This window comes from Malus sylvestris, chromosome 3 (genome assembly GCF_916048215.2).
Source record: "Malus sylvestris chromosome 3, drMalSylv7.2, whole genome shotgun sequence".
NCBI classification, from domain to species: Eukaryota; Viridiplantae; Streptophyta; class Magnoliopsida; order Rosales; family Rosaceae; genus Malus; species Malus sylvestris.
This window is the reverse complement of record NC_062262.1, coordinates 25,052,971-25,074,772: the sequence shown is the minus strand read 5'-3', so window position 1 is coordinate 25,074,772 and position 21,802 is coordinate 25,052,971. Positions and strand designations below refer to the sequence as shown.

The following is a 21,802-nucleotide window of genomic DNA, read 5'->3' as shown; positions in this document are numbered from 1 at the left end:
TATAGTAAAAAGAAAATAAAAATGGCAGAGGGAGAAAAGAAGAGCTTAAATATTCTAACCTAACTCCAACTACTGCTGAGGCATTTTGTGATAAAACCTCACACGTGTTAGATTATGTAGTGGTAGTTAATAAGTTAGGGACAATATTAGTATTGTTGGAAGTAGGCTTTTGGCTCGTCTATCTGATAATTTGACATGGTATCAGAGCCAGAGAGCAGGCCCATACTACCAAGTAATGAGTGGGTCCCTTTGGCCTGCTTAATGAGGGTGGATTCCTTGGCCTCACGTATTGGGTTAGTCCTCTTGGCTTCACATGGTGACTGATATGTGGATCTCTCATATGTGACTCAGTCATTGGGTCTCACGTGAGGTGGCGTGGTGAAATATTCTACATCGACAAGATGAGGGAGAAAATAAGAGTTTAAATGTCCCAACTCCACTCCAACTAATACCAAAACATTTGGTGATAAAACCCCATACATGTCAGACTTGTAGATGGTAATTAACAAGTTGAGACAATATAAGTACTAATGAAAGTGGGTCTTGGCACCTCTCTCTGAGAATTTGACCAACGGTTATCGGAAGAAAGATGGAGTCCAAAACTGGAATAGAAGAACAGTTCGACATCTCTTTGTTCTCGATTATCTAAAGAGTAAATTCTTGCACTCTTTTTATTTAATCTGGCAGGTTTTTTCACTCAAGAATTTAATGCTAAACTACCAATCTTACTTTATTAAATTTTCAGTCTTTTTAATGGATGGTTTGGTTTTCTTCCCCTCTCCGTCTCCGTTCATTTATTTTTCTGTAAAAGTATGACTGATGTCATATGCAGGTCTGCTAAACAGAATATGGCCATCTGATATAAGCAGAAAATTCAAGCATGTAGCTAGAGGCGGATGAAGTTGGTTTCTCATCGCTTCTTCAAAAAGCAAATGCAGTCAAAGAGGTTGAGATAAATGCTAAGGGCTTTGTAGCATTTTTTGTTGTGCTGTGAAAAAAGAGTTATTTTCAGAAGCAGGGTTAGAGTTATTTTTGCTTTCTGGTGTTTTGGACCTATGATTTTAATAAAAGACATTTTTTTTTATTTACCAAACACAATTTCAGATCCAACTTTTTTGAAAAGCTACTTTTAAAATAATTTCAGCAATGCCAAACCAAGCATACTTCAAGAACATTACATAATTTATTAGTGTATAATATGCTTTAATTAGCATCTTATTAAGCATTGTATGAACACTCTTCAAAAACCTCATCATACGCCAATTACGGCATGGAATATTCTCCAAAAGCTAACAACACTGTTTGATTTCAGGTATAATGACAAACGAATAACACTTTAGTTCATAAAATTATATCCAAATTGCTAGCTCCTATCTCGTCAAATCCATCCACATCGCCCTAGAAATTAAAAAAGACAAGGCCAAATACAAATGTCAATTGTGGAGAGAAACTCTCTTGCTTTCACTGTATTTTAGTGCCACACTATTACCAGTGTAGATGATTGTCATGTATTTAAATAAAATATTATACGTCCATTAAATCATTGTCATGTGATGTCATCAGTTGCAAGAGAGAATCACTCCTCAATGAGAAGAATGACTTATAAGAAGCATGTTCACCGTCACAGTGACGTCAAATAATGAAATGTGTAAGTTTTTCAACACTTATTATTGTTTTAATTGTAATGCTATATGGCGATGAATCATTTCCATGTGAATTGCTCTCCTCAATGAGAGGGAGAAAAAAGAGAGGAGAGATGTTGCTATCAATATATCTTTATCATGGGGAGACTCTTAATTTACTGGTCAAGCGTCAGACTGAGAGAAGGGAAAATGATGCTTCTCGGCAAGAGGTCTAGTAGCTCAATTTTCTACTAAAGTCTACTTTGGACGGGATCGTATACATTTGTCAAAGAATAGGTTAAGGATCAAGGAATACTAGTGATCATTTGGTGATCCTTCAATCCGTATTTGAATTCAAATCAAATGACCCTACCATAATTAGTAACTGATCTTTTGCACCTAAAGCTTTGGATGGTAACTTTAATTTGAATAATAATGAAATTAAATTTGAATCATAATGCAACTAAGGCCAATAATACTATGATATTTTTCATTATTTGTTAGTGAGAAGTCCTAAGTTCGAGTTCTAGATTCCAGGTTATGGTAAATTCGATGCTAAATTATGGCCCAACCAATGTATGATTTAGCTTAAATCATCCTCCTTCACCATCACATTATTAGAAAAATAATGGAAGGAAGGGCATGTTTGCAAGTATAAAAGCAATTTAAAATCAAAAGCACCCGTACTAATCTTGACTTGATCACTTCAGCTACAAGTCAGCTCATGTGATTTCCTCCATATACAAGCAAATTCAAGAAAGCTAGTGCTCTCCCCACTAGCATGTTGAATTTTTGCTTAGTAAGTGGGAATTCTCCTAAGCACTACTGACATGCTTCAAATTTAGGTTCTCATATTGGTTTTTTAATCATTGAGGAGGACATCAATGCCTAACCAATTTAGAATGTTTATTTTAAAATTAACTGGAAATAAAGTGATTAGTTAGATTTGTTGTAAGTACATGTAAGATTTCTTAATTATACGATGTGAAACTTTAATTTCACATTCTTACGATATAATGCCACACTTACTACATGTGGGTCACATCTCTATTATACAGATGGTACAAATATATGGTAAGAATAACATTTTTACACAATATAACAAATCCCTTATGTCGACTTGGTCTGAGTCATGCTCAGATTTAAGTACTCGATCACATTTTCTTTACAATTATTTTATTTCTTATACTTTTCCTTCATTCCAATCCTTCCTCCACTCTCTAAACTTTTTCATTTTCTCAAGCTATATTTCTGCCTTTGATTTGAAGGACTTCGTTGTGATTTGCTCATGCTTTTGGCCGTCTTTGTCATCAAAACTTTCAGCAACTATTATATGCAGTTCGATTGGTAGAGACTGATTCTTCCCTAAACCTCTACATGTTTATGATGAGATGTCGTGGTTTCTACGAGGGAGTGACTTCGACTCGTGGTGGTAGTTATTCTTTACGCTTATGATTTCATAGAGGACATGCTAGAGTTATAGGAAAGCAATTTTTAGACGAATTATTGTACGTTTTTCTTGTTGTTTGTGCAAATTATGTATGCATAAGTGTTTTCATAAGCATATATGTGGAGCCAAAAATAATCAAGAGACGACACGTGGATTTTTGGGTAAAAATGACGAAATTACCTTCGAGGCACACCAGGCTTCCAACGCTCGAGCAGTGGACAATCATCCTCCAATCAAGTCAAAAGTGGCCAAATAGGTATTTATTTATATCCTATTTCATCCATCCCTCATCATATCTTCTCCACAAGATAACCTTTAAATCATATATTTTTCATTATATTAATTAGCGAAATTAATTGATTAATTATTCAATTAATTAGCCAATTAAACAAAAATCATGAACCTAGCCCACAAAATGATCCAAGTGGCCGGTCCATCTCTTTCCAAGGTGGCCGGCCACTCCCCTATATAAATCCCCTCATTCTCTCTAAAACTCAACTCCATTTCTCTTGCAAAATTCTCTAAATTCTCCAAACACTTTCCCTCAAAATTCTAACTTTGGCATCGGAGGTTCTTTGATCCACGAGGCTAAACGTGACAATAAGTGGAGCGGCACCACCACCGCAAGGCTTCACCATGGCAACCACCGCGGTGGCCACCACAGTGCCCACCCACGGCGAGGTCCATGACACCACCACCACGGCCCAAGCCTTGTCGTCCAAGCTTGCCGTGCCATCCAAGGCCCACGACACCAAGGCCATGGCCCAAGTCGTGACACTCCAAGCCCAAGGCAAACTGGCCCGTGCCGCCTAAATCCAACGCGAGCCCAATGCGTTGTCAAGCCTAGCCTAAGCCTCGCACATGTGTGCGCCACACGCTGAGCAGCCTACTCTCGTGGCCTAACCTGCTATCGTGGTTTCCCAAGCAGCCCAAGTCGGCCCAAGATTATCTCAACCATCCGAACTTACCATTGAGCCGGGGGCATTTTCACCACATTTCTCTACGGGTTTGACATTTCCCAACTCAAATCTAGCCCCCGGAGCCTACCACTTTTCCATTACTCAAGAAGGCACATTTCTTCCAAGCTTTTCCAATCTGAATGGCAAACAACATTTATCCTGACAAGTCATATAGTTGACGAGCGCCCTTGCATAACAGACGACCTTGGTGAATCAGCTCTTACAACGCACTGAGATCTAACGTGCCCCAGATGAGGTGTCTTAAAGTAGGATAAGGGCAGACGAGGAACCTCTCCAGCAGCGTCTCAACAAACAGCCACTCGACCAGCCACGAACCGAGTGTTCGGGCAGCGTACACTCCCGATTGGGCCATCGAGATAGCGTATACTCTCGTTTTAGCACGCGGAGGAGCTTGCACTCTCGATTAGGCTCGCGGATGAGTATACACTCACGATTGGGGCCATGCTCCGATAATTAACATGAGCAGCCTTCTAGGCAAAGCGTTCATTCGCAGTTAGGCCCGCAAAGAGCATTATCCACATCACATCGGAGTAGGCACTATGATGGATGAAGAGAAGCAGTTGCTCAATCCGGCTCAAGTTCAACTAGCAGCCTGCGAAAAATTCCCTCGCCTGCCAGGAATGGACCACATGCACCGCCGCTACGGCATAGACGAGCCGAGAACGTAGAAGAGCAGCCTAGACCAGTAGGTCAAGACTGAGAGCAGCCAAGAGCTCCGCTACCTCAACAAAGGTAAATTCAAGAAGGGGTAGAGAGACTTTTCAACGAGCAATTGCGTAATTTCTAATGCACCGAAGAGGCCAATGAAGCATTACGACGGGATATGACCAACATAAGAAGATTATTCTTCATGGACGAAATCGAGTAGGCATAACCTCCATGCAAGTTTAGCATGCCACACTTCACATCTTTCAAAGAAGATGGAGATCTAGAGAGGCACTTGAAGCATTACCGAAGCGCGATGGTCCTTTATCGAAACAACGATGCCTTTATGTGCATAATATTCACCACCACTTTGCAAGGCGAGACGCAAGATTGGTTTCACACCTTGCCACCATGATCCATTCAGAGGTTTGATGATTTTTCCTTGGTTTTTACCAAAGAATACTCATCACACCGCTCGATCAAGAAAAAATCTGACCACTTGTTCATCGTGAAGAAAAACCCAAAGGACTCGCTCCATAATTAAGTGAAGAGGTTCAAAGCAGAAGAGACAAAGATCAACGAATGTAACGATTCGATAGCAAGTACAACCTTCCAAAAAGGACTCCAAGCAGACCAACTACTGTTCTGAGAAATGATCATGAAAGAATATCTAACTCTAGCAGACTCTTTAGCTTTGGCAGAGAAACATGCACTTTGGGATGAGGCTCGACAAGCAGACAAGGCGCCAGAGCAGCCTCGAAAGGAGTCGGCAGTGGCTCAAAAGAAGGAGGATGGGAAGTAGTCTAGCAAAAGCAGGCAGAAGGCCAAATGTAGAGACCGAACCATGACCAAAGAAGGCTTGACGACCAAGAACTACTCTAAGTTCTCAATTTCGATCCACCAAATCCTTCGTGACATCAAGAACGAGCCATGGTTCAAGCTGTCGAAATAATCAAAGGGAGATACTTCCAAGTTGGATCACACCAAGTATTGCACAATCCATCGAGGTTTCGGCCACACAACCGATGACTGCTAAACTTGGAAGAACTACTTATAGAAACTTGTGAAAGAAGGCAAGGTCGACAGATACTTGGACAAGTCAACTGCGTAGCCTAGAAGGAACGCAGACGATGATGAGGAACCACCAACCAAGATGCAAATCGATGGCATTTTCACCGAATCCAAGCACTTAGGGGCCACCAACAACTCCAAAAAGAGAAAGATCCAGCAAGCTTTACTAGTCTCACAAGTCCAAGCAGTCGACACCCAACTCGGATCCATCATTAGCTTCACTGAGCAGGATGCATAAGGCGTCGATTTTCCACATAACGACACACTAGTAGTATCTGTCCAACTAGCCCACGCCATAGTTGACAGAATGATGGTTGACAATAGAAATGCAGTCAACCTACTTCAACTCTTAGTCATTCAAAAGATGGGCCTTGAAAGCACAATCATATGCCTAGCGAAGGTACTTACCGGATTCAAATCTGAGAGATCAAATCTAGGAGGAGGAGTCGGAGAGATCAAATCTGACCAAGCCACATCTCAACGATGCACAGTGCAAGTATTAAAGGAATCAAAGTAGAGAGCTTTTACCCCCGTAGAGGCTATTGAGGTCCAAAGGGACGAAGAAGCTACCAAATAGCAATTACAGTAAGCGGATCAAGAAGATGGTGCCCAAGTAGACGAGATAGGATGGAAACCCAAAAAGGAAGCTGAAGACATCATTTTTAATCCCCAGCAGCCAGAAAATACAGCTAGAATTGGCTCACGTCTAAGCCTAGCCAAGAAAGAAGAACTTATGGCTTTCCTTAGGGAAAATAGTGACGTCTTTGCGTGGTCACCTTCCGACATGCCCGACATCGATCCGGAGATAGCTTACCACAAGTTGCATGTCGACCTCGCTGCCAAACCAGTGATCCAAAGGAGAAGACATTTTGCACCTGAGCGAGTAGCAATCATTGAGGAGGAAATTGACAAGCTATTAGAGGCCGTATTCATAGAAGAGGCAACACACTCAGTATGGCTTGCCAACGTCGTGCTAGTTGTGAAGAAAAAGAAGGGCAAATTAAAGGTTTGTGTATACTACATTGACCTCAACAAGGCATGCCCAAAAGATCCTTATCTTGTCCCTTGGATCGATCTATTAGTATATTCAACTTATGGGAACTAGCTGCTCAACTTTTTGGACACATACTCCGACTATAACCAAATAGCCATGTACAAGCTCGACAAGGAGAAAACCGCATTCGTGATCTAGCGAGGCACCTACTGCTACCAGGTCATGCCATTTGGCCTCAAGAACGCGGGAACCACTTACCAAAGGTTAGTAAACATAATGTTTAAGAAGCAAATTGGGGTAACCATGAGGTTTATGTCGACGACATCATGGTAAAGGGCAAGCAGCAGTCAGACCACATCCGCAACTTGGCAGAAACTTTCAATATGCTTAGAAAGTACAAGATGAAGCTCAACCCCACCAAATGCACATTCAGAGTATCTTCAGGCAGATTCTTAGGGTACCTAGTAACCCAACAAGGAATCGAAGCGCATCCCAAGCAAATCTGAGTGATCCTAGAAATGAAATCTCCTATTACCTTGAAAGAGATCCAAAGCTTAACTGGACGAGCAGCTGCCCTCAACTGTTTTCTTTCACAGTCCACTGATTGATGCAAGCCATTTTTCATGGCCATCAAGAGGGTACAACGAGGAAAATAGGATGAAGAGTGCAAAAGGGCTTTCCAAGACCTGAAGAAGTATCTTACATTACCTCCCTTACTATCCAAGCCAGAAGCAGCGAATGACTTTACATCTACTTGGCAGTCTCCAAATTAGCAGTGAGCTCTGCCCTCAAGCAAGAAGAGCTGGGGGACCAACTGCCGATATTCTAAACTTTTCAAGCTCTTCTAGATGCGAAAACTAGGTACCTGAAGATCGAAAAATTAGTTTTGGCACTAGTTGCTGCGACTCAAAAGCACATACCATACTTTCAAGCTCATACAGTTATCGTCATGACTCAATATCCTCTACTATCAATCCTACATGGTTCAGATACTTCTCAACGTGTGACAAAGTGATCGTTGGAACTTGGCCAAAACGGTTTAGTTTTCCGACCCCGCATGGTAATAAAGGCCCAAGCCTTGGCAGACTTCATAACAGAATTCACACCTAGCCTATGCAACGCAACAGAGCGGCCCAACGACACCTCGAAAGCAGCCGAGCACACGTTAGCCGCACCTGCTCAATTCGATGGAGACTTCTGGCATTTGCATGTCGATGGCGCATCCAACTACAAAGGCTCAGGAGTAGGCGTGGTCCTTGTCACCTTAGACGGTTCAATGCTCGAGCAGGCGATCCTTTTAGGCTTTAAAGCATCCAACAATGAAGCAAAGTACGAGGCCTTACTAGTAGGCCTCTGAATGGCAAAAGACTTGGAGGTAAAGAAGCTCGCAATTCATTCTGATTCCTAACTAATCACTAGACAAACTATTGGGGAGTACACGGTAAAACATCCGAGGATGGCGCAATACCTAGAGAAGGTATGCAAGCAGCTTGAGGCATTTCAGACTTACACTATCACTCAAGTTCCACAGGCAGACAACACCCACGCGGATGCGTTAGCCGCCTTAGGCTCCACCCTCGACCGTCAACTCAAAAGCTTGATTCTGGTGGAATATCTAGACAAGTTAATCATAGAAGCAGAACCGGCAGCTGAAGTGTCACAGGTTAGTATAACTCCTAACTGGCAAAGTTCTATTATAGACTACTTAATCAACAGCACACTCCCCACGGAAATATTGGAGTCTAGGAAACTCCAAATAAAGGCAGCACGCTACTATATGTGGAACTGCATTCTTATCTAAAGATCCTACACCGGACCACATCTCCGTTGCCTAGCGCATTCCGATAACATTAAGGTTCTAAGCTCAATCCATGAAGGCGTTTGTGGAAACCACTCCAGAGGCCAATCCTTAACACATAAGGCTCTTAACACAGGCTACTACTAGCCTACCATGCGCCAAGATGCTAAGAAGTTAGTACAAAAGTGCGACTGCTGCCAACGTTACAAGCCAATACCAACATTGCTTGCTAACGAGCTACATCTGCAGACGAGTCATTGGCCGTTCATGCCGTGGGCAATCGACCTGATAGGACTTATACCGCCTGCTACTAGGGGCAGGGGCATGATGATCGTGGCAACTGACTACTTCACCAAATGGGTAGAAGCAGAGCCTATGACGATCCAGACAGATATATAGCACTTTATATGGAGGAACATCATTTGCCAATTTGGCATCTCTCAGTCCATCGTCACCGACAATGGCCCGTAATTTGTGGGCAAATATTTGGCGAAGTTATTCCAAAAGTATGGCATCAAGCAGCATATGTCCACGCCGAGATATCTTCAAGGCAATGGGCAAGCCGAAGCATCCAACAAGACGATCCTCGACTGCCTCAAGAAATCCCTCACCGACAAGAATGGAAAAAATGGCCAGAAGAACTCTCCAGATGTCTATGGGCATATCGTTCCATCAAAAGATAAGCAACTCGTGAGACTCATTTCTCTTTGGCATTTGGTTCGGAAGCAATGATTCCTCCCAACATCATTGTGCCAAGCATTAGCACTCTATTACCAAGCATTGAGCAGAATAGTAAGGAGATGGCCACAAACTTAGATCTGGCAAAGGAGAGGCACTAGCAGACCATCACCATCATCGCAGCCTACCAGCAACAGCTCATCTCCAGCTGCAATAAAAGGGCCAAGATCCGGTAGTTCCAACCCGAAGATCTAGTCCTAAGAAAAGCCTTCATCACTGCCCGTAGAGAAGGCTCCAAAAATATGGATCCCATTTGGGAAGGTCCGTACAAGATTAGCAGAGTAGACGGAAAATGTAATTACACCCTCACCACCATGAAAGACAAAAAGATCGAGAAGTAATGTAACGCATACAATCTGAGGAAGTACCATTTGTGACCTCCCACCATATCAAGACCCGAAGACTCGAACAGCTCAACGGGCACCACTTCGCAAGCCGATGACTATCAAGTTGTTATGTAGTTTTTTACAGCTAAGTTATTCGTTCGTGTCACTCATTTTTCAATGAAGAATTCAAAAGTAATTTACAACTTGGCTCGACTACATGTCTATAACAACTTATCTCTCATGCACTTCAAAAAAAGATCGCGCCCTTCTTAGGTACTCACCGTAGGAATTGCACTTCTCAAGGGACCAATCATGCTCTCTAGTACGGGAGGGTAAACTAATTCCCCGACACCCATATGGGCTTGCTCTCCAAAGCGGGAGGATAAACTCTACACTCCGAATATCCAGACTTGGATGAGCCAGGCTACCCTAGTATAACTTGATGCACGATGACTTGCGTCGAGATTCCTAAAAGTAACCACAATGGTCTTTTTCAAGGCTTAGCTAATTGAAAGATTTTGGGTCTCTTGGCCTAATTCGTGGGGAACCGGGCCCTAGAGATGGAGTGGGCACATTGCGCAATATGCCCAATGAATGGCTGCCCTGGGAACCTAAAGCTACTACCGAGTGCATTAAAGTAGCCTACGATTTTCGGAAGACTGCCTACGGCTTGCCCTTCTAGCAGTAAAACCACGCTAGACTTATACAACTGCACATTCTTGTGAAAGGTTAAACAAGCTAACGTGCATATACGAAGCCCTATCCACTGTCGATATGCTACGTAGTCGATAAGCTTCACCATTGCCAAGCGCAGAACAACTTACGCCAAGTCCTAAAGTGTTATGGTACTTACTACGCAACCTACGAAATTGGAGAAAGGCAAGGTTAACAGCCTAGTGGTTACGTGGACTTGTCTACTTCTGTAAGTAAGGCATCCAGCTGCCAACCCTACGACTAACAACTTTGCAAAGATCTACATCAACATATACGGTTGCGTAGGCTACGCATGCCTTTCTGCTTATAGAAAAGAAGCACGCTCACAACTGGGCTATAAAGTCTAAAGGTTAGGTCATGAATAGAAGAAGCAAAGATAGAGAAAAGCAAAGGAAACAAGTTTATTAAATTTTCTAGCAAAATTAATAAATAACTAGCAAAGACCGAAGGAGTTCAAGCAAAACAAAAGCAACAAGGAAAATAAAGAAAATCCTAAAGGTTACTTAGAAGACTACTCTTCAGCAGCTTGGACATCCCACGATTATTCGGTCGCCACACCTTCAACAGCCGTGACACCCTCAGCAGCAGCACCATCTGGCGCTTCACCCCTATTTGCCCCAGCCTGGGCATCAACCTCTCTGACTACCTCACCAATAAAAGACTCGAAAGTAAATGTGAGCAAGCCTTCCGGAGAAATAGATAAGGTCTTGAAATCTTTACCATAAAACTCAAAGTCGGACGGCCACCCAAAGAGATGATCTACATAACCCAGCTTGTAGAAATCGGCTTGACTCTGAGTAAGTGAAGCCTCGAATCCAACATTCTCACTCTTCAATTGCTCATTCTCCTCGAGCAGATAAGCACGAACCCGATGCAGCTCCTCCACTTCCTTCTTCAAATTATTGTTGATCATTAAAGCACTTTGGAGTTCCAACACTTGAGGCTCAAGCCTATCAACAACCTTCTTGAAGTTGACCACTTGGTTGTAAACAATGATCAGTTTTTCATCTTTTGCATAAGCAGCAGAGTGGAATTTAGAGATGGCACGCTCAAGATCTTGAATCTGACGTATGTGACACTTGATCTTCTTCTCTGCACTTTCATACTTTACTTGGATTGTGTCAAGCCTAGTCTTCAAATCTACGATCTTTTAGCGAACGGTCTCAAGCTGTAGAGAAGTGAGGGCAGATATATTAGACCCCTTCAAAGCAGCAAGTTCATATTCCAATTTTTTGACTTTGTCGACCGATGAGTAAGCTTCGGTTGCCACAGTTCTTGCCACCTCCTTAGCAGCCTTGGTATCCTCTTGATCAAGAAGTATAGACTCAGATGCCAAAATAGCCCTTTTTTGCATCATGGCCAGTAGAGCAGTCCTCATATACTTGGTCATATGCTTCGCAAAGAAACTTGGGCCAACAACTCATTTGACGCCATCAACAAACTTGGCGCATACATCCATATCCTCGAGTAGATCTAGTCTCAAAAGCGTATAAATCTCAGCAACTTCCATAGAAAGAGACTTGATGGGTTTTTCATGACTGCCTGTACAAACAGTCTCATTCTTCTTAGCAGATTAGTTGGCCTTAGCAGCAGAAGGAACAGATTATGGCGCTACTTTAGTAGGCATGGGCACCTTGTCACTCTTCATGGTAACAAGCATATCTAAAGGTAAACCAGACTTAGCCACATACGGATGCATTAGCACAAACTTCAGCACTGAAAGCACGAAGGAACTTCTACGCTGGGCAATCCTGTTAGCAATCGAACTAGTAGCCTTCCGAACGATATGCGTCACCGGCACAAATCTAGCAGCCTCATCTTTCTCGCCCTTGGAGGAGGACAAGTCAATCACAAACTTAAGAGCAGCCGGTGAACTCTCGCGAGCAGCATAAGAAGTCTTCGGCTTTTTCTCATCAGACGTCCTTTGAGCAGGTGGGGAAGGCATCTTTTTCCCACCTTCATTTATAGTAGGCTCCACAACAATGATAGGACAAACTAACACTTCATCCTTGATTCGTTTTATCTCTTATCTCGGGGGTAGCCTACCTTTTTCCCTACGAATATGACTGAGCAACCAAAGCCATTCAAGGTACTCGGAGGGGATACCCAGAGCAACATGCATTTTCTTCATGTCCAGAGAAGTCTTAGAAGTGGAGTCGAATTCTAAATCTACAAAAGTAGAGGAAGACAATTAGAAAATTAAAGAGCAGCTTAGCATAAATGCAAAGTAGCCGAAAGATTAAGCAACCCACTTACCAGATAAGAAAACCGTTAGTACATGCAACTCAGGGGAAGAATTAGACTTCCATTCTCCAATTATCTCCAAAGTCTCCTTGGCCCAGTCATGATCTCCCTTGCTCGAGTTATCAAAAAGCCTATGGCGAGATCGCAGCTACCTAACTCCCTCAATGTGACATATGTCAAAAAAGTACCAAAATTCATTGACAGTTAGAACTAAGTCAAAGAATTGGCTTAGATTATGGAATTCCACCATCACACGAACCGCATTAGGAGAACATTGTGTGGGGGCACATCTCATGGAGTAGAGCACTTCTTGGAAGAAACGCAGCATGGGAAAAGTAAACCCCAACACAAAATAGTAGATGTGGAACTTGATGGCTCATGGCTCTTACCATCCTTAACACTCTTCACACGCATTCCCAATAAGCCTCGAGGACATTTCCAAACAAGTTATCGAAGCTAATCTTAAAGTGAATAGCCTTGAAGTAACCAACCTTGCTTAAAGACCTGCCTTGACGATACAAGGGCGGCGCACCATCATCATTCTTGTGGTTTGAGGAAGACATGTTTGAAGAAATTCTACAAAGATACAAGAGGGATTCGTTAGAAGGTTGTTAAAAAAAAAAAAAAAACCAGGCCATGACACAGTAGGCCTTTCGACCCAAAAAGAGGCTTTCGACCTCTCTCTCTCACTCTCTCTCCCTCCATTAAGCACGAGCCCGAGCTCAGCTAAAAAAAATGAGGTAAATCAGGCCTCTCGGCCCTCAAGCCTCACAGCCCAAACCGAAGGAAAAGGGGCTGACGCCCTGTGCCCCCTCTATCATTTTCTTCCTTTCAACCCAAGGGCAGGCCTCACGGCCCAACCTGGCCCGCGCTAACCTCACCAACCTTCGACCCAAGCCAAGTCGAGTCGTCACCATTCCACCTCACAACACCCACAGCAACAGTGTCATGGCCTCCTCCAACCTATATTTTTTACATTCTCGACCCCCGTCTAGCCAAATTTCAAGCCCCAAGGCTCCCAAGAAATTAAGAAGACAAGAGAATTAATTTTTTTCTTACCTAGAAGCAGCGAGAAGATGAAGTAAGCAACGAAAGACGATCCTTTGCATGGGCAAGATGTAGAAGATTGCTAGCATAGGGGGAACAAATATCCTTTAAGCTTTCTCTCTCTTGTAGGTAGAATAAATAGCTCTCCAAAGTTGATTTAGGCTTTGAGAGAAATTTATTTCCCTTTCCTAGAAGGATCTAATTTCCTATTAAAGAGGGAATCTACATCAAGATAGGAAACAAGCCTAAGTTTCCTAAAGCAAGAAAATCTCTACACCTATTACCCTTTTTTGCAAGCAGCCCAACATGTGTAGGGGCATTTGTGGAGCAAAAAATATAATCAAAAGACGACACGTGAATTTTTGGGTTAAAATGACGAAATTACCCTTAAGACACACCGGGATTCTTACGCGCGAGCAGTGGACAATCATCCTCCAATCAAGTCAAAAGTGCCCAAATAGGTGTTTATTTATATCCTATTCCATCCATCCCTCATCATATCTTCTCCACAAGGTAACCTCTAAATCATTCCTTTTTAATTATATTAATTAGCTAAATTAATTAGCCAATTAAACACAAATCATGAACCTAGCCCACAAAACGATCCAAGTGGCTGGTCCATCTCTTCCCAAGGTGGCCGGCCACTCCCCTATATAAACCCCCTCATTTTCTCCAAAACTCAACTCCAATTCTCTTGCTAAATTCTCTAAATTCTCCAAACACTTTTCCCTCAAAATTTTAACTTTGGCATTGGAGGTTCTTCAGCCAAAGCCCCCCCCATTCATCGTCGGCGCGTGAGGCTCTTGGCCTTGACCTAAGGTATTATTTGTTTTGTAGGTGCAATTTTGTCCAAGAACAAGGAGGAAGAAATTTGCATCCACAATATAAGTACTTCAAATTTGGCTTAATCTTCAAGAATATTGACTAGTATTGGTGGCTTCCGCTATTTACTACTAACAATGAGGTAATTTTGGTGTAATACAAAAACGACAAATGAGATTTTGCAATTTTTATGATTTAAAAATGTGTTTGGCAGTTAATGGTGGATATGATGGTTGAGACGAGAGTGGTGTTGGTGGCAATATCGGTTGTAGTGGCGGTAACAGTGGTGACAATAGAAGTGTCAGTAGTGGTTGGATATAGGTGGTGGCAATAGCGGGGTAGGAACTATGGTGGAAGGAGTGGTGGTGTTGGTGGCCGTGATGGTGATGGTGGCGGCAACTGCGATGGTGGCAAAGGATGATTCTTTTAATAGTGGTTTTGAGGGATGATTGTGCTAATGGTGGTGATGATGATGGCAAAGATGGTGGATGTGGTGGTGGCCATGGTGAGGGCAATCGGGTGGAAAATGTGGTGATGGTGACCGCAACGGTAGATGGTGAAGATTGGTGATGTCTATGGTATCGGGGTTTGGCAGTGGATAATATGGTGGCAGTGATGGTGTAAGTGGTGGAGGCGGAGGTGTATGTGGTAGTGGTCACAGTGAGACAGTGGTAGCAGTGTCGACTGTGTCTATGGAGAGACGGTGGAGATGGTGATGACCATGGTGGCGAGGGTGATGGTGTGGAGGATATGATGGTGGAGGCGATAATGGTAGGAAGTGTCAAAGATGGTGGCAATGGTGGTGATGACAGTGAGATCGTCAAGAATGTTGTGGTGGTGGTGGTGGTGGTGGTGATGATGGTGGTGGTGGTGGTGACATACATGATTGTATTTTTTTTATTAAATCTCTAACTTTGTTTTATAATTTATATTCTTTTTTATTTTTATGAAAACAGTTTTTGAAAAACAGAGGAAACATCAATTTTATATTCTACAAACCTTAAGCTAAAGATTGTTTTTTGCAATTTCTATTTTTTAAGTTTATTTTCACAAAACAGTCTGCCAAACGTGTTTTCACCCTTGTTGTATCTACAAAACGAGAAAAATATGTTTAGCAAAACGTTAACAAACATACCCTTAATTTGTTTAGATATTTATTCCTGTTCAAGCTACCCTCCAACAAATGAGGGTTTTATTTATTTTGACAGTGGTGTCATGATCATGGATATATTATTTTAGTCCCCTATTTGACAAAAGGTTAGTACAACCCGACGATTATAAGTTTTTTTTTTCTTTTTTTTTTATACAAAAACACTTCAAAAATTTAAATAGATAGAAAACAAAACTCACATCTATCTACTTGTAAATTAGGATTTTTTGATGCCGTTCTCTCATTACAAAGTAAATTGAATTTGTTGTCTTTTTAAATAATTGAATTTGAAGTTTTTTTGTAAGTGTAATGTTATCAAAGACTACAAGTGATTTTATATATTTTTTCTATTAGCACATATAATAATAAAACAAATTAATTTTCTTATATAGAGTTAGAACGTTTTTTTAGCGTTACCATGAGCCTAAAAAATCTCAGAATTTACACTATTGACCCACTAAAATTGTTTGTGCAATCGTCTTAAAATTCATGTTTATACAATTAAGGCTTTTATTTCAGTATATATTTTTAATGAAACACAAGGTGATAACTGTGTGTTATAATAAAAGTGCACGAGAAGGTAAACATGTCTTACTTGGATACATTTTAAATATCCCTTTCTATTATGACACGTAATATGCCGCTCTAGGGCCAGGTTTGACTGAAAAATCTCTCTTATTCAAGAATGTCGTTTTGTTCAAAAAACAAAAAGAGCACAAAAAATGTTTCTCCTTTATTTTCTCTGGAGTAAAACCAATTTGCATCATAAGGTGGGACTGTCCATTTTTCCTTTCCTTTAGTACAACCATTATGTAAATACAAGCCTAATCCATCTACATATTTTATTTAATTCTCTTGTCAATTAATCCTAATCAATCTCCTTGCTTAAAAACAAACCTGTATTTCTTTACTTAACAATAATTTGCTTGCAGATTTTTACCAATAATAATAATAATAATAATAATTTACCTGCAGATGGAGCCATTTGTTAGGTTGGTAGCATATTTTTCTTCCTCGTCCTTGTCCTTCCCCCCCCCCTTTTTTTTGGATCTTTTAGTTATTAAGCCTTTTATGCACAAAGACAATTATTGTTCGGAGTGAATAGTAAAGACAATTTCATTGCTCATGCCCTCCAATTACCTTTGCCTTCTACTAACAGGTGGAGATGCTCTTAGAACTACTTAATAATTGATCTAATATATATGATACATACCTTAATGATTCAATATTGAAAACTCATAAATTTCTAGTAGACACACAAAAAACTAAAATTAGTGTTCTTTTCCTAGAGGCGATAGGGTTTTACAAATAAGTCTTTTGTAACATAATGATTGACTGATAATGCAGTGGGAGGAGAAATGATAAGCACTTATGCTTTTCCTTCCTCCCCTTTGCCCTTTCTATTTTCTTTTTAGTATATTGTAGTGATAAAACTCCCTTCTGTGAAGACTTAGTCTTTGTCTATGTTGTTCTTAAATTTGAGTACTGTTATAAATAGGCAAAAGTTAGAGAGATAACATTTGCTAGGGATAGGAGCGAAGCAGGTGCAATGTATTACACTAATTAGTTTCGTAACTATAACACAAAATGATTGTAGGTAAAGAGAGGAAGGGAGGGATATTGATATTATTGCTTTCACTTCTTTTCTTTGCTATGTGTTGTGATCACACATGGAGTGCTCTTTACATAGAGCCACATCCATGAAGAACCAAAAAAAGGAAATGATTACTTTTTTGAAAAACATCATACAACAACAATTACACTACTATTCTCAAGTCTTCCTCACTTTTAGCTAAAGCATGTGGCCATTTATTCCCACAACTTTTACAACACTCCTGCTTGGATGTCCACATATCAAAATCAATTGCGTCGTTAAAACCTTGCTTGGAAAAACCCAGTGGGAAAAAACCGTAACAAAAGAAAAAGAGAACAACTTTGCTTGGATTGTTGATATAGTGTTAAGTATGCTTACGTTGCCTCGTTAAAACCTTGATAGGAAAAATCCAATGGGAAGAATCCTAGTCGAAGGAAAAATATTTCAACAGGCATGTATCATGGATGCTCCCCTTGATTCCGCATTCTTCAAATTTAACTGATTGGTAAGCCGACGTAATCTGATATCATGCACTAGCTTCTGAAACATGCACTTTGGTAGAGATTTGGTGAATAGGTTTGCCAAATTTTCATTGGAACGAATTTGTCTGACTTCAATAACTTTAGCCTTCTGAAGCTCATGTGCACTGAAAAACTTTAAAGATATGTGTTTAGCCTTATCGCCCTTGATGAATCATTCCTTCATTTGGGTAACACAAACTGCATTATCTTCATGAAGGCCAGTTCGAGTGTCTATCTTTGAAGGTAGATCACATGAATTCTGGATGTGGTGGATCATTGATATTAACCAAGAGCATTCACGACTGGCTTTATGTAGAGCAAGTATTTCCAAATGATCGGAAGATGTAGAGACTAACGTTTGCTTTGTTGAGCGTCATGAGATCGCTGTATCTCTATTAGTAAACACATATCCAATTTGTGAGCAGGCTTTATGTGGATCGGAGAGAAAACATGCATCTGCATATCCAACAAGGTTCTGGTCGTTTGTGGACTTTCTCTGAGTAGAAAAGACCTATGTTTGTTGTCCCACAAATATATCGTAAAACATCTTTGATTCCCTTCCAATAACGAATTGTTGGAGCAAAGCTATACCTTGTTAACAAGTTGGATGAAAAAGCTATATCTGGTTTAGTACATTGTGCTAAATACAATAAAGCACCTATTGCACTCAAATATGGTACTTTTGGACCAAGAACCATTTCATCATCTTCTTTTTTACGAAATAGATATTTCTTGATGTTAGGAGAACGAACGACTATTGGCGTGCTAGGTGGATAAGCCTTGTCCATGCCAAATCGCTTCCGGATTTTTTCAATGTAAGCTGATTGATGGACCAAAATTCCATTAGCATAATGCTCAATCTGCAAGCCAAGACAATATTTTATTTTCCCAAGGTATTTCATTTCAAATTAGCTTTTCAAATATTTCGTAGTTTTATTAAGCTCTTCAGGGGTTCCAACTAAGTTCATATCATCAACATATACTGCCACTATAGCAAATCCAAAATTTGATTTCTTAATGAACACACAAGGGCAAATGACATTGTTGGTATATCCTTCTTTGATCAAATACTCACAGAGATGATTATACCACATTCTTCCAGATTGATTCAGCTCATATAATGATCGCCTTAATTTGATTGAGAGTATACCTCATGTTTTTTTAGTCGTTTTAGGCAACTTAAGTCCTTTTGGGACCTTTATATAAATGTCAGTATCTAATTCTCCATATAGATACGCAGTGATGACATCTATAAGTCGCATGTCAAGTTTTTCTGAAACCACCAAACTTATTAAGTAACATAACACAATTGCGTCTATTACAGAAGAATATGTCTCCTCATAATCAATTCCGAGTCTTTGTGAAAAACTTTGTGCAACGAGTTGTGCTTTATATCTTGCCATCTCGCTTTTCGCATTTTTCTTTCTTGTGAATACCCATTTGTAACCGATGGGGTTTACACTAGGTGGGGTTTGGACTACCTATCCAAAAACACTTTGCCTTCCAAGGAATTTAATTCTGTCTGGATTGTATATTTCCATGTAGGCCAATCTTGTCTTTGTTTTCATTCATCAACAGAGCGGGGCTTAATATCATCGCTTAATATGATTTCAATGGCTACTGCGATTACGAACTTGACATCGATGATTATTTCATTTCGATCCCACAATTCGTTAGTACATGCATAATTTATGGAGGTTTCTTTGCTTTCATGTACTTTTGTCTCTTCAGGGACATGTGTCTAATCAATGACATTTTCTTTTTCTAGAAGTACAGAATCATGAATTGTTGATTTGTCATTCATTTTCTTTTCCTTAATGATTTCATTTCTCTTTCGAGGGGCTGAATCTTTTGAACTTGGGGGTCTACCACACTTCAAGCATGCACCGAATGAATCATTTGCTGCTACTTTATTTTTTCCAACAAGGACATCAATTCTTGCAGGCGTATTTGCAGCTGGTATATGTGATTTTGTCACTTTCGTAGTATCATTAAATGCATTTGGCATTTGATTAGGAATACTTTGAAGATGAACGATCCTTTTCACTTCATTTTCAAATTAAGTGCTTCATGGATCAAAATGAGATAAGGTGAGTACAACCCATGTCAGTTTTTGCCGTTCTTCTGGAACGGTCTTTTCTCCCACTAATGACGGGAAGATTGTCTCATCAAAGTGACAATCTGCAAACGAGCTGTAAAAATATCACCTGTCAAGGTCAAGGGTTCTAAATATCTAATGATACATGTTGAATCAAAACCCACATAAATTCCCCATTTGCGCTGAGGTCCTATTTTAGTGTGTTATGGCAGTGCAATAGGAACATAAGCAGCACAACCAAAAACTCATAAATGTGAAATATTTGGCTGATACCCAAACACGAGTTGTACTGAGGAGTATTGGTGGTTGGCTATAAGTCTTAATTGAACCAATGATGCATCATGTAAGATGGCATGTCCCTATGCAGAAATTGGCAATTTTGTTTTCATGAGCAAAGTGCAAGCTATTAATTAAAACCGCTTGATAAATGCTTCTGCCAAACCATTTTGAGTATGAACATGAGGGACATGGTGTTCAGCATCAATGTCTAGTGTCATGCAGTAATCATCACAGGTTTGAGACGTAAATTCACCAGCATTATCAAGTCAGGTAAACATCAATGCCTAGTGCTCGCAACTTAATTATCTGAGCAAGAAGTCTCACAAAAGCTACATTTCGAGTAGACAAGTGGCAAACATGTAACCATCGGGTAGATGCATCAACCAAAACCATAAAATATCGAAATGGTCCACAAGGTGGTTGAATAGGCCCACAAATATCCTTTTGAATTCTTTGCAAAAATGATGGGGGTTCAACATCAATCTTTAATTGTGATGGTCTAATTACCAACTTCCCTTGAGAACAAGCCTTGCATGGGTTATCATTTGATATAGCAACTTGTTTGCTCAATAATGGATGTCCATTAGAGTTGTTAATAATTCTACGCATAATAGTGGATCCTGGATGACCTAGACGGTCATGCCAAAGCATGTAAATTTTTGGATCAATGAACTTCTAGTTCATGACAGTATGTGCTTCAATTGTCTTTATGTATGTATAATACAATCCACTCGATAAACCATGCAATTTCTCCAATGTACGCTTTTGGGTACCATTGGAGGTAATGCATAGATATGCCACATTTTCTGCACTTTTCGTTTCAATGTGGTATCCATTTAAACGCATGTCTTTAAAATTCAACAAATTTTGAGTAGATCGAATAGCATACAACATATTTTGTATGGACAATATTGTTCCATTTGGTTACATGATCTGGGCCTGAGCCTTCGATTACATTTGATTGACCTGATATTGTTGTTACCTTTACTTTCGTAAACATCAAGCTTGAAAAATATTTTTGATCTTGAAGTATTGTATGCGTGGTTGCGTTGTCTGCAAGACAAATATCTTTGTCATTGCTCTTGTTTTGAGAATAATTATAGTTTTTATCCATGCTCTCTAAGTAAGGGAATCATAATGAAAAACAATTTATTCATAATAAAAGAAAATTGAAATGCCATTTTTATTGAATTGAAATGCGAGCTTTAAACTACAAGTTCAGATAATAAGAGTACATCAAACAAAAATGATTCAATCGAACTGATACACTTCATTCCATCTTTCCACAATGAAGTATGAGACATCTAGGTGGGTTGTGTTCAATTGCCCTGATAAATTGAACATTGATCATGTATATTCATTGGTTTAGCCAAGTCAATGAAATTGGTTTCAATACCCTTCTTCTTGATGGAGGCTTGATACAAGTCCACCAGATGTTTTGGGGTACGACAAGTATGCGCCCAGTGCCTATTGCCACCACACCTATGTCAGACTCCTTTAGGATTTCTAGGAGTGTTATTCATGAAGGGAAAAATATGAGTTTAACACATGGGATTTCTAAATGACTAGCATGCATATACAATTCAAAATTTATATACATAAGCAACAGAAGCATGTTATCAAATAATATCAAAGCTATAGTCATGCAAATCCCCTTCAAGGTTCATAGGTTTATATATAATGTATCTAAAACATTTAAGTTAAGAATA

At 40.3% G+C, this 21,802-nt stretch overlaps 1 long non-coding RNA gene across 2 annotated transcripts; it reads left to right on the top strand.

Annotated features, from left to right (window-relative positions):
• Nucleotides 1-562: 562 nt before the first annotated feature.
• Nucleotides 563-2,638, top strand: LOC126614443 (uncharacterized). 2 transcript variants are annotated; one of them, XR_007620391.1, is made up of 3 exons: nt 563-652; nt 833-946; nt 1,564-2,638. It is a non-coding gene; the product is annotated as an uncharacterized LOC126614443 (long non-coding RNA). The 2 variants fall into 2 exon arrangements; XR_007620390.1 differs by lacking the exon at nt 1,564-2,638 and having other exon boundaries at nt 833-1,098.
• Nucleotides 2,639-21,802: the final 19,164 nt, after the last annotated feature.